Source organism: Lytechinus variegatus, chromosome 5 (genome assembly GCF_018143015.1).
Source record: "Lytechinus variegatus isolate NC3 chromosome 5, Lvar_3.0, whole genome shotgun sequence".
Lineage (NCBI taxonomy): Eukaryota > Metazoa > Echinodermata > Echinoidea > Temnopleuroida > Toxopneustidae > Lytechinus > Lytechinus variegatus.
Genome location: NC_054744.1, coordinates 1,387,729 through 1,397,333, shown reverse-complemented (window position 1 = coordinate 1,397,333; position 9,605 = coordinate 1,387,729).

Below are 9,605 nucleotides of genomic sequence, written 5' to 3'. Positions count from 1 at the left end.
CTGGAATTTTGAGCAAATATACACGAGTGATTTTATTTTCATAAAAGCCTGGCGAGTTTGGGCAAAAAATGGATCCTTCAAAGTATTTAAGTTTTTTTTATACCCTCGCAAATTTGACCGTCGGATAAACCCAGTTTTCCTAGCGAAATATATACCCTTTTTTTCTTAGTATTTTAGTGTTTTTGACACCCTTATTACATTACATACGTAACATGCCCAATCTTGAAATCTTGAAAACAAGATCTTTTTACGCGTTTCTTTGGCCGCGCCTGGTATCCACTTGTCAATGCTAGTGGTCCCCCCCCCCTTTGAAAACGTGGTGGCATAAAACTTTTTAAAATGAGTAACTATATGAATTGGGTAACTACCAGTATATGAAATTTTGTTTCTACTGTAGGTACATGTAGATATCATAGAGACAGAGAAAATTAAATTGAATGGAATTGAATTGAACTGCACAAAATGACCTCCCCATAAAAACTGGGTTCAGGCCAAACCATCAATTCAGCCAATTCAAATTATGAATGGGAATATTGTCAAAAGATTGAAACAATATCACAATACCATTTCAATTACAAGCATTTATCTTTCCTTATTCCCTTATTATCTCCTCTTTTATAATTAATGTTGCAAATTTCAATTTCATACAAATATTTAAAGACTTGTGAAGTGACAGAAATAAACGGGACCTCATCCTTATCAATTCAACTATAAATATCTAATAACCAAGGAAGGAAATAATTAATATATCAACATCACTCAAGAATCATCAATTATTAATCTGAATTTAATTGGCATTGTTTAATTTACTGAGATAGGTAATATTCTATACATCTGTCTCATTTTTACAAATCTTATTTAAGAATGCTGCTTGACAGGAAATGAAGAAACGTAAATGCTGAATATTTAACAAGAAGCTTGCCAGAAACTCCAACTCATGCATTATGTTTTGATACATGTTTAATGGCAAGAGGGTTACTATATTTATGTACATGTAGCATGTTCAGACTGAAAGCATTCTTATTCAGTTCAGGTAGATGTTACTGTCAACGATCTCGTGACTTAGGTTAATGAATAATGCAGAGTAGGTATTGGTTGTACAAGATGCAGTAAGCATGATAGACTGTAGCGCTATACCCTGATACACATTGTACAAACAACCTTAATTTAAAGGGATGGTTTCATCATATAAGCACAAAATAATTTCAACATCCCCCCTTCCTCGTTACATGAAAGGCAATGTTTAATAATAATCAGAAGAATTTACTAAAACCAGTGTTCTGTCATGTTGTAGTAACACTCAGACTCCAAACAGAAAATGATGTCATAAGATTCACTGTTGTTGGTGTGTCTAAGACATTAGGGCATGGATCATTGTCTTTTCTGCCACTTAAGTCAGTTTACAATTCTTTAATTTTGGATCTAAATATAAGGGTCAAGTCCACCCTTGACATATGTTGATTTGAATCAATAGAGAAAAATCAAACAAGCAAAATGCTGAAAATTTCATCAAAATCGGATGTAAAATAAGAAAGCTACGACATTTTAAAATTTTGCTTATTTTTCACAAACCCTGTATATGCACAACTGTGTGACATGCAAATCTTACAACTATAATGTAACCATATAATAAGTGGAAGTACTATATGTGTGTACCTCCAAATTTTTATTCCTCAGTGAAGTTCTTTTGATACGTACATTTGAATTTCATTCAGGCATATATAGTATTTGGCAGATAGGCAAGACAAACGATCTAGAAATCATCATTTTCCAAGAACATAATCTGTTCATCCTTTAGGATCGTTTACGGTGGGGTAATCAAATAAATCACTATAATAAAGCAGGTTTTGAAAACCATCCTCAAACCTTGTACTTCTCATTTGTCAAAATAATACCCTTTTTATTCATTTCCACATGCTTTTGCTGTAGTATACCCCAACAAAATAATGTAGACCCTATAACACTTACATGTAGTACTTTAAATAAGAAATGTTATAACATACAAATTATCAGACAAATATTTGAAAATAACACACCCTAAACATTAGTGAATAAGCTATATTCATTTTTTTTTGCTAACCTTTATTTTTTCAAAACATTTAATATAGTTTTTGACACCCTGAATGTGCTTGGCATGCTTGGCAGCATTCTCGGAAAAAAAAATTGTATCAAATAAGTGCCCCTCCATGAATGTATCCAAAGTTAAATGAAAATCTCATGTCTTGTGTTGGCTGTATAAGATTATTGTTCTGAAACTTATCAAATATAGTGTCAAAAATAAAATATCTGCCTTGAATATAAAGATATACAGATGGTGTAAGATTATTTTATTCATGATTCATTTAGGAATTTTGCAGGCTGAAACTTTGACCAATGCTATGGCAGTCCAGGGCCAGTTAATTCCCCCAGGGGACAGACAAATATATTGCTGTACACATGCTGACCAAGGAATTTCCAAACACCCCCTAAACAAGTTTTTCTCTGTGTGCAAAATAACCCCCTTAACAAGTTTTTTGCGGGCTTTATTTACACATTTGGCCCCTAAACAAGTTGTCGCTAAAATATGACCTGGGTAAAAGCTTGGGGAAAAAAAACATACCCTAAACAAGTTTGGCTAGTCTTAAAAAAAAGCTTTGGGGAAAAAATATACCCTAAATACCTTTGACCCTGCGATTGACCATTGACCAGTCTTTCAAAACCACCCTTTTTCTTGAAAATCAGCATTTTTGATACCCTTAACGAGTCCACATGCGAACTGTATCCAAAACTGAAAAAACACCCCTTTTAACTCATTTTTTTGGTCACGCGTGTGTATACTGCAATATATTTGACTCCCCCCCTCCCCCGGTTAATTCCCTATTCGTTATATAATATTTGCTAGGCAATGGAAGGGTTGAGGTGAGTATGTGTTTGACAAGGATTCAAATGCCCAAGAACCAGTATATCGTTGACTATATCTTGCCTTTCATTTGATCATTTGAAGTTATCATTCTACATTGGGCTTTAAACTTCATATCTCGGGTTTGCGCATGTCCGACTACATTGAGCATAGGAGCATAGCAATGACTAGGAATCTGTCTCAAATTTAGGTCAAACCTGAGCATTCATTCTCTTTCCCTTTCCCCATTATCGTACCCATACTCTCAACAACACACTATAAGTGCTGGCTGGCTGATAGCTATTAGTGTTGACATGTTGACATGTAGCAGTAATGTGACTTGATAAAAGTCAAGGAGCTCAGTCTGCAAAGGACACTTCCCTACAAGTCAACATATTGATTTCACACCCATCCTGAGATAAAATGCAACACATTCAAACATGAAGAAATTGAAAGAAGAGTCACAATCACTAGATCATCGTGCCCTCACATTATCAACATGTGTAAATGAACAATGATGAAGAATCTGATCATGCACTGGGATATTGATATTTAGCATAGGATAGACTCAGAGAGGAATCTATTTAAGCATCAACAGAACTTAGTATATACATTACTATTAATCTATAACCCATCATTTATCTGGATATTTGTGTGACCTATACTTCCTTAAATATCAGCAGTCCTTCAGATATGGTTATGTTTTCTTGGGGTTACACTTGTTCAGGGGGTACTTTATTTTTTTTAACAAAAGAAGAAAGATTACATATGAAATGTGAATACATTTGATCAATGACAATTTTTCAAGGAGAATTGGTTTTGAAATCTGTGTGCTATGAATGCTTCAGACACAGACTCTGATTCAACCAATACGGTAGTCTTCACACAAGACTAGCACAGACAAAACTTTTTTTTGTCAGGCTTTTAATAAGAACAAGTCATTGACAGGGACCCTGGGGTGCATATATTCAGATCACTTTCCTCAAGTAAATGGTTTCAATTGATATCTCTGAACAGAGACTCAGATTAAAAAAACATCTCAAGAGACTCCAAATAGGCAATAAGTAGACAACATGCATTCAAGACAAATGATCAAGATTGTGTGTTATCACTAGAATTGGAGACAATGTGTCTGTGAAACCCAAGATGCTAATGGTTTATGGATTTTTCAAACATATACAATGAATGTGCGGGGGAAGGGGGGGGGAAGGGCAGTCAAATGTATTGCTGCACACATGCATGACCACCTTATTTCCAAACACCCCCTAAACGAGTTTTTCTCTTTGTGCAAAATAACCCCCTAAACAAGTTTTTTTGCGGGCTTTATTTACACATTTTGGCCCCTAAACAAGTTGTCATCAGAATATGACCCCGGGCTAAAAGCTTGGGGGGGGAACATACCCTATACATGTTTGGCTAGTCTTAAAAAGAAGAGCTTTGGAAAAAAATCATACCCTAAATACGTTTGACCCCACGTTTGGCCATTGACCAGTCTTTCAAAACAACCCTTATTTTTGAAAATCAGTGTTTCTGATATCCTTAACGAGTCCATGTGCGGACCGCGTCCAAAACTGAAAAATACACCCCTTTAAACATTGTTTTTTGGTCACGCATGTGTACAGCAATACATTTGATGCCCCCCCCCCGGCTAATGTGATCACTTTCAATGCTCCATATGATGGGAATACAGTAAATGATCAGTGATATACGGACAGACTGAGGTACTATATATAATGAAAAAATTACATGTAAATCAATTCCAATAAAGCCTTATAAACATTCAAATAAATTAGCTTGCAAGGTTTATTATGAGAAAAGAAGAGTACAACTTATAAATAAAACTCATGTGTATCTCAAATTAATAACAATTTGTTCATTAGGTACTTTTGTTTCTGGTCATCTAGGGGGTATGAGTAATTTCCTAGGTTTCTTATAAATACCATTCTGTTTTCATTAGCATTTTATTAAAGATGCACAAAATCATGAAAGAAAAAGATTGATAAAGAAAAAAAATTGTCAGTATATACACAGGGAAAAGCAATATAAAATAATATAAAATTGAAAGTCATTACCTTGAAAATTACAATCCAATTCACACTAAAGTATTATATCTCTCTGATACAAACTCATATTCAACTTGAAGCATCCAGCTTTCATACAAGCGAACACTTAAGTTCAAACATTTAAGTTTGTGTATATGAACTCTGTTTGAAGTTCTATCTCTCAAGAATTTGGTTAACTTTACAAAGACATTTAATTTAAAATGTAGCTTTCAAGTGATTGTTCATCAGTCATAATAAGAATAACAAATTTTTAAATGCAACAATTAGCACATTGTAGTATGATTATGCAGAACTCATTAGTTCACATCCTTGCTTGAATGCTCCTAAGAGACAGTGTTATAGAGTATCAATGCCTTTTAAACTGGCAAGCGTTCATACCTATCCTTGCTTGAATGCACCCTAATTAAGAGACAGTGTTATAGCGTATCAATGCCTTTTAAACTGGCAAGCGTTCATACCTATCCTTGCTTGAATGCACCCTAATTAAGAGACAGTGTAATAGGGTATCAGTGCCTTTAAAACTGCTGTTTGTTTATACCAATCCTTGCATGAACGTACCCCATGAGACAGCAACATAATGCCTTTAATGGCAAGCTTTCACACCACATTGTGGAGTATTAGGTATCAGTATAGCAGTCGCCATCAACCTACGCACTTCAGCATACAGTGTCTTCTGATGACACGCTTATCATATAACCTCTTTTGCAAAAAATAATTTCACACCATGATGTAGCTCAGTGACATTTTGTTTAGATACAGAGTAGCAGAGTGCATTCCAGAATTAATACAATCAGGGAGCTTTAAGAGCTGTAACTCTTGTAATATGTGCAAAATGCGTTGATGGGTTGTGTAACAATGAGATTCTTTACATTCTGCTTGGCTTTGAGCCTCTATGCAGCACACCATTCTTCTGCTGAGGTGATTTTCAGAACCCCAGTTCCAGTTTTGAATTCATGAAAATATTGGTTATATCAAAATATAAATTGTGAGGCTCATGTATGGTTTGTCTTAGAAATAGTACATCAAACAAATTATAAAATTTAGCACTATATGCTCATCTCCTAATTGTATACCAGAGTCGACAAAAGGAAAATGAGATTCTTTCAAAAATTAAATGCTTGAGTATGTTCGGGTCATTTGCTGACATTTATGTAATAAAATGATTATGTAATAATATACTGTAATGTGCTTTGAGCCATTCTGGGAAAAGTGCTTGATAAAAATTGGCTATTATCATTATCATTATTATCATTATTGCAATGTCCTGTCATTTCATCAATAATTTACAATCTTCGATATTAGGTTCTTTCTCTCTTTTGCAGATGAAAATAATATGAAATTGCAAAACTTAGCATTTGCTTACGACACCTACAGCACATTTTACAATGATTTAAGGGACAGCAAAGAGGTGCCAGGATATGATGTTCTGATGTGGGAGTTTTCAATACTTATTTTGTGTTCTATTACCTACATGTAATCAGCTGGTCAACAGATGGAGATTGGCGCATAACGAATCAGAAATGTAAGCATGGGTAAAGGGAAAGCAACAAGACTCCTATCCTTCCTAACAACTCCCTGATATAATTTTATTCATTTCATTTCTTAAAGGACAAGTCCACCCCGACACAAAGCTGATTCAAATAAAAAGGGAGAGTCAAAAGGGCCTAAGCTTTCGATCCTAGCAGAATCTTCTTCGGAGGCAAAATAAAAAGAGAACATTCCAACAAGAACGATGAAAATTTCATTAAAATCGAATGTGAAATAAGAAAGTTATGACATATTGAAATTTCGCTTAATTTCACAAAACAGTTACATGCACATCCTGTTTGGTATGCAAATGAGGAGACTGATGACATCATCCACTCACTATTTCTTTTGTATTTTATTATAGGAAACATGAAATATTCTAATTTTCTCCTCATTGCTAAGGGAAACATCAATTGATTTATCCCTGAACATGTGGAATTAGCTTTGTTTACCATACTACATGTATACGGTTCAGTCAAGTTGGTGCTAATTGTCAAATGTGTAAAAAATGAAATATTGTATAATTAAAATAATAAAAAAAAACAAAAGAAATAGTGAGTGATGGACATCATCAACTGACTCATTTGAGTTGTGCATATCACTGTTTTGTGAAAATAAGTGAAACTTCATAACACCATAACTTTTTTATTTTACATCAGAATTTGATGAAATTTTCAGCGTTGTTTGTTTGAATTTTTATTATTTATTCTAATCAACATTTTTGTGGGGTGGACTTGACCTTTAAGAGCACATGTACATTACAGTCCCTCAATTGGCAGTGCTTTGAGGGTTTTTTTTTTGGTTTTGTTTTTCTATCATTGCAACTTGTACTAACTCTAATATTTCAAATCCTAATCTTGATGGCATCATACATGTAGCACTTCAGAGAGAAATATAAGTTTAGACCTATAACACACAATACATATAAATCTTGCTGCATTGGATTAGACAGCAGAAGGAAAAAAAAAGGATTGGAACGTGATTGTAAAATATGAAACTAGATTGAGATGATTACTTGATAAACTAGAGATCTAGACTGGATTTCATATCTAATCCTTACCTATAATATCCAAAGAGAATGTGTGAATACAGGGAAGATTTGAGGTGTGATGATGGTGGAATGGAAGAATATTGATTTGTTTAATTTCAAAAGAAATATTTGGTAATGTACATTTTTCTTTGCACATGAAGGGTTGATAAAACAAACAAAAGGAAGGAATGTAGTCATGTGACTTCATACATGACTCAAAACGCAACATCAAAAGAGAGTTTAATACCCACATGTTTTGAGATATTATATTGGACTCTTTGTTCTGACTCACAATGATACTATCCCTTCCTTTTAAGTAACGCAGCATTAAACAGAACACAGTAATGTACAATTGGTATATTTTCTTGATAGGCACATGGTACACATTAAATGAGAAAGAGTGGAATAGTTTCCTAGAAAGAGGCAAACAATTGAGGAAAAGGGTATGAATATAGAGTATTTGTGTTCAGGAAATCTTAGTCTGTATTACTAAGTGCATGTTAAAGTGTATGTCACATCATCAATGCACAAGTGCCATGTTATCCTACATCCAACATGCTGTTACATTCTAATACCCCTTTCATAAACCCAATTATGCGGCTAATAGCATAATTTGGTCATAAAATTGGAGGAGGACCAGAGTTATCCGCATTATTTTGATGCTGCTATTATCCGCATAATAGCAGCATCGGGACAAGATTTTGAGTTTATGAACGCATTTCCAAATAATGCGGATAATTGCCATGGTGCGGTCACAAGGTCACCCTTTTCCAACACAACTGCATCGGAGGGGGCGTGTCCAGTTGTCATGACGATTATCCGCCTTTTTCAGGACTGGCGCTCGTAAAAATAATGCGGCTTATTTTCAGAGTTTGTGAACGCAATTTTTATTGAATTATCCGCAGTACTCTTAGGCGGCTAATTGGAGGATAGGTTTATGAAAGGGGTATAAGTATTCACATTAGTCAATTCACTCTAGACAGATCCCCATATTTCATCTTAAGTACCAATTAACAGTGAAGACTGAAGACAGTACTTTCATGAATAACATATTTTACTGAGAAACAAAGTCCAAAAAATGCAGATAAATTGTAGCTGATTGCATCATAGTCTTAAAAATAAGAATGATATTAACTGAATAATGAAAAGGAGGCAGTATGGGTATATTTTTACCATAAAGAGACTCTGTATGAACACAACGAAATTCATTTTGGTTACACTGGTAAAAATTCACAATTTTGTGAAGAGACACAAAATGTTGCACCTTGATTGAATTTCCATACACTTTACTTAGCCTACATGTTGATCTTCATAGTACATGTAGGTCAGAAAGTGATTTTTCCCCTAATAATTTAATTGCAAAACTGCAAAAAATTCAACACATACATTGTACAGACTATACAATATCTGAATGATTGCAGTATTTCATGTAAGCAATATAAGAGTTGAGAAAAATATCATTTGATGGAAATGAGGGCATAAAAATACATGTGAAATTTCAAAGTTCAGAATTTTTCTCTTTTTTCTTAAAGTACATTTTCTTAAAGTACAACGAAACAAGCATGAGAGTGAAATTCCAAAGAATCATTATTTTTATTAGAGATTTAATTTCCCTGATAGCTTCCTAAAAAGGATATATGCTGCCTATAGTGAAATATATCCAGATCTGCACTCTGTGTTTAAACCTTTTAGTTTATTTCCAGATAGTTGACTTGAATTTAAGTCAAATAATCACAATAAAAGTCAAAGTACATGTAATAGGCAAAAGATGTATTACTTTCCTATAAAAAGAGGCTATTCTGTCATATTGTGAAATATATCTGGATCTGCACTTTGTGTAAACCTTAAGTTACTACAGTAGACCCCACATAAGTCAACCTTGTAACTCGAATATTTTCCTAAGTCAAATCATGTTTTAGTCCACAATAGACAAAAAAATAAAGTAAAATTTCAAAGTCAAACAGATGTTTGTGGTCCTAAATAGACAAACCATGGACATTGGAAGATAGTACATGTACACCCATACATAAATATTAAATTTCAATTCCACACCAGAAAATTGTTGATTTGAATCGATAAAGAAAAATCAAACAAGCATAACACTGAA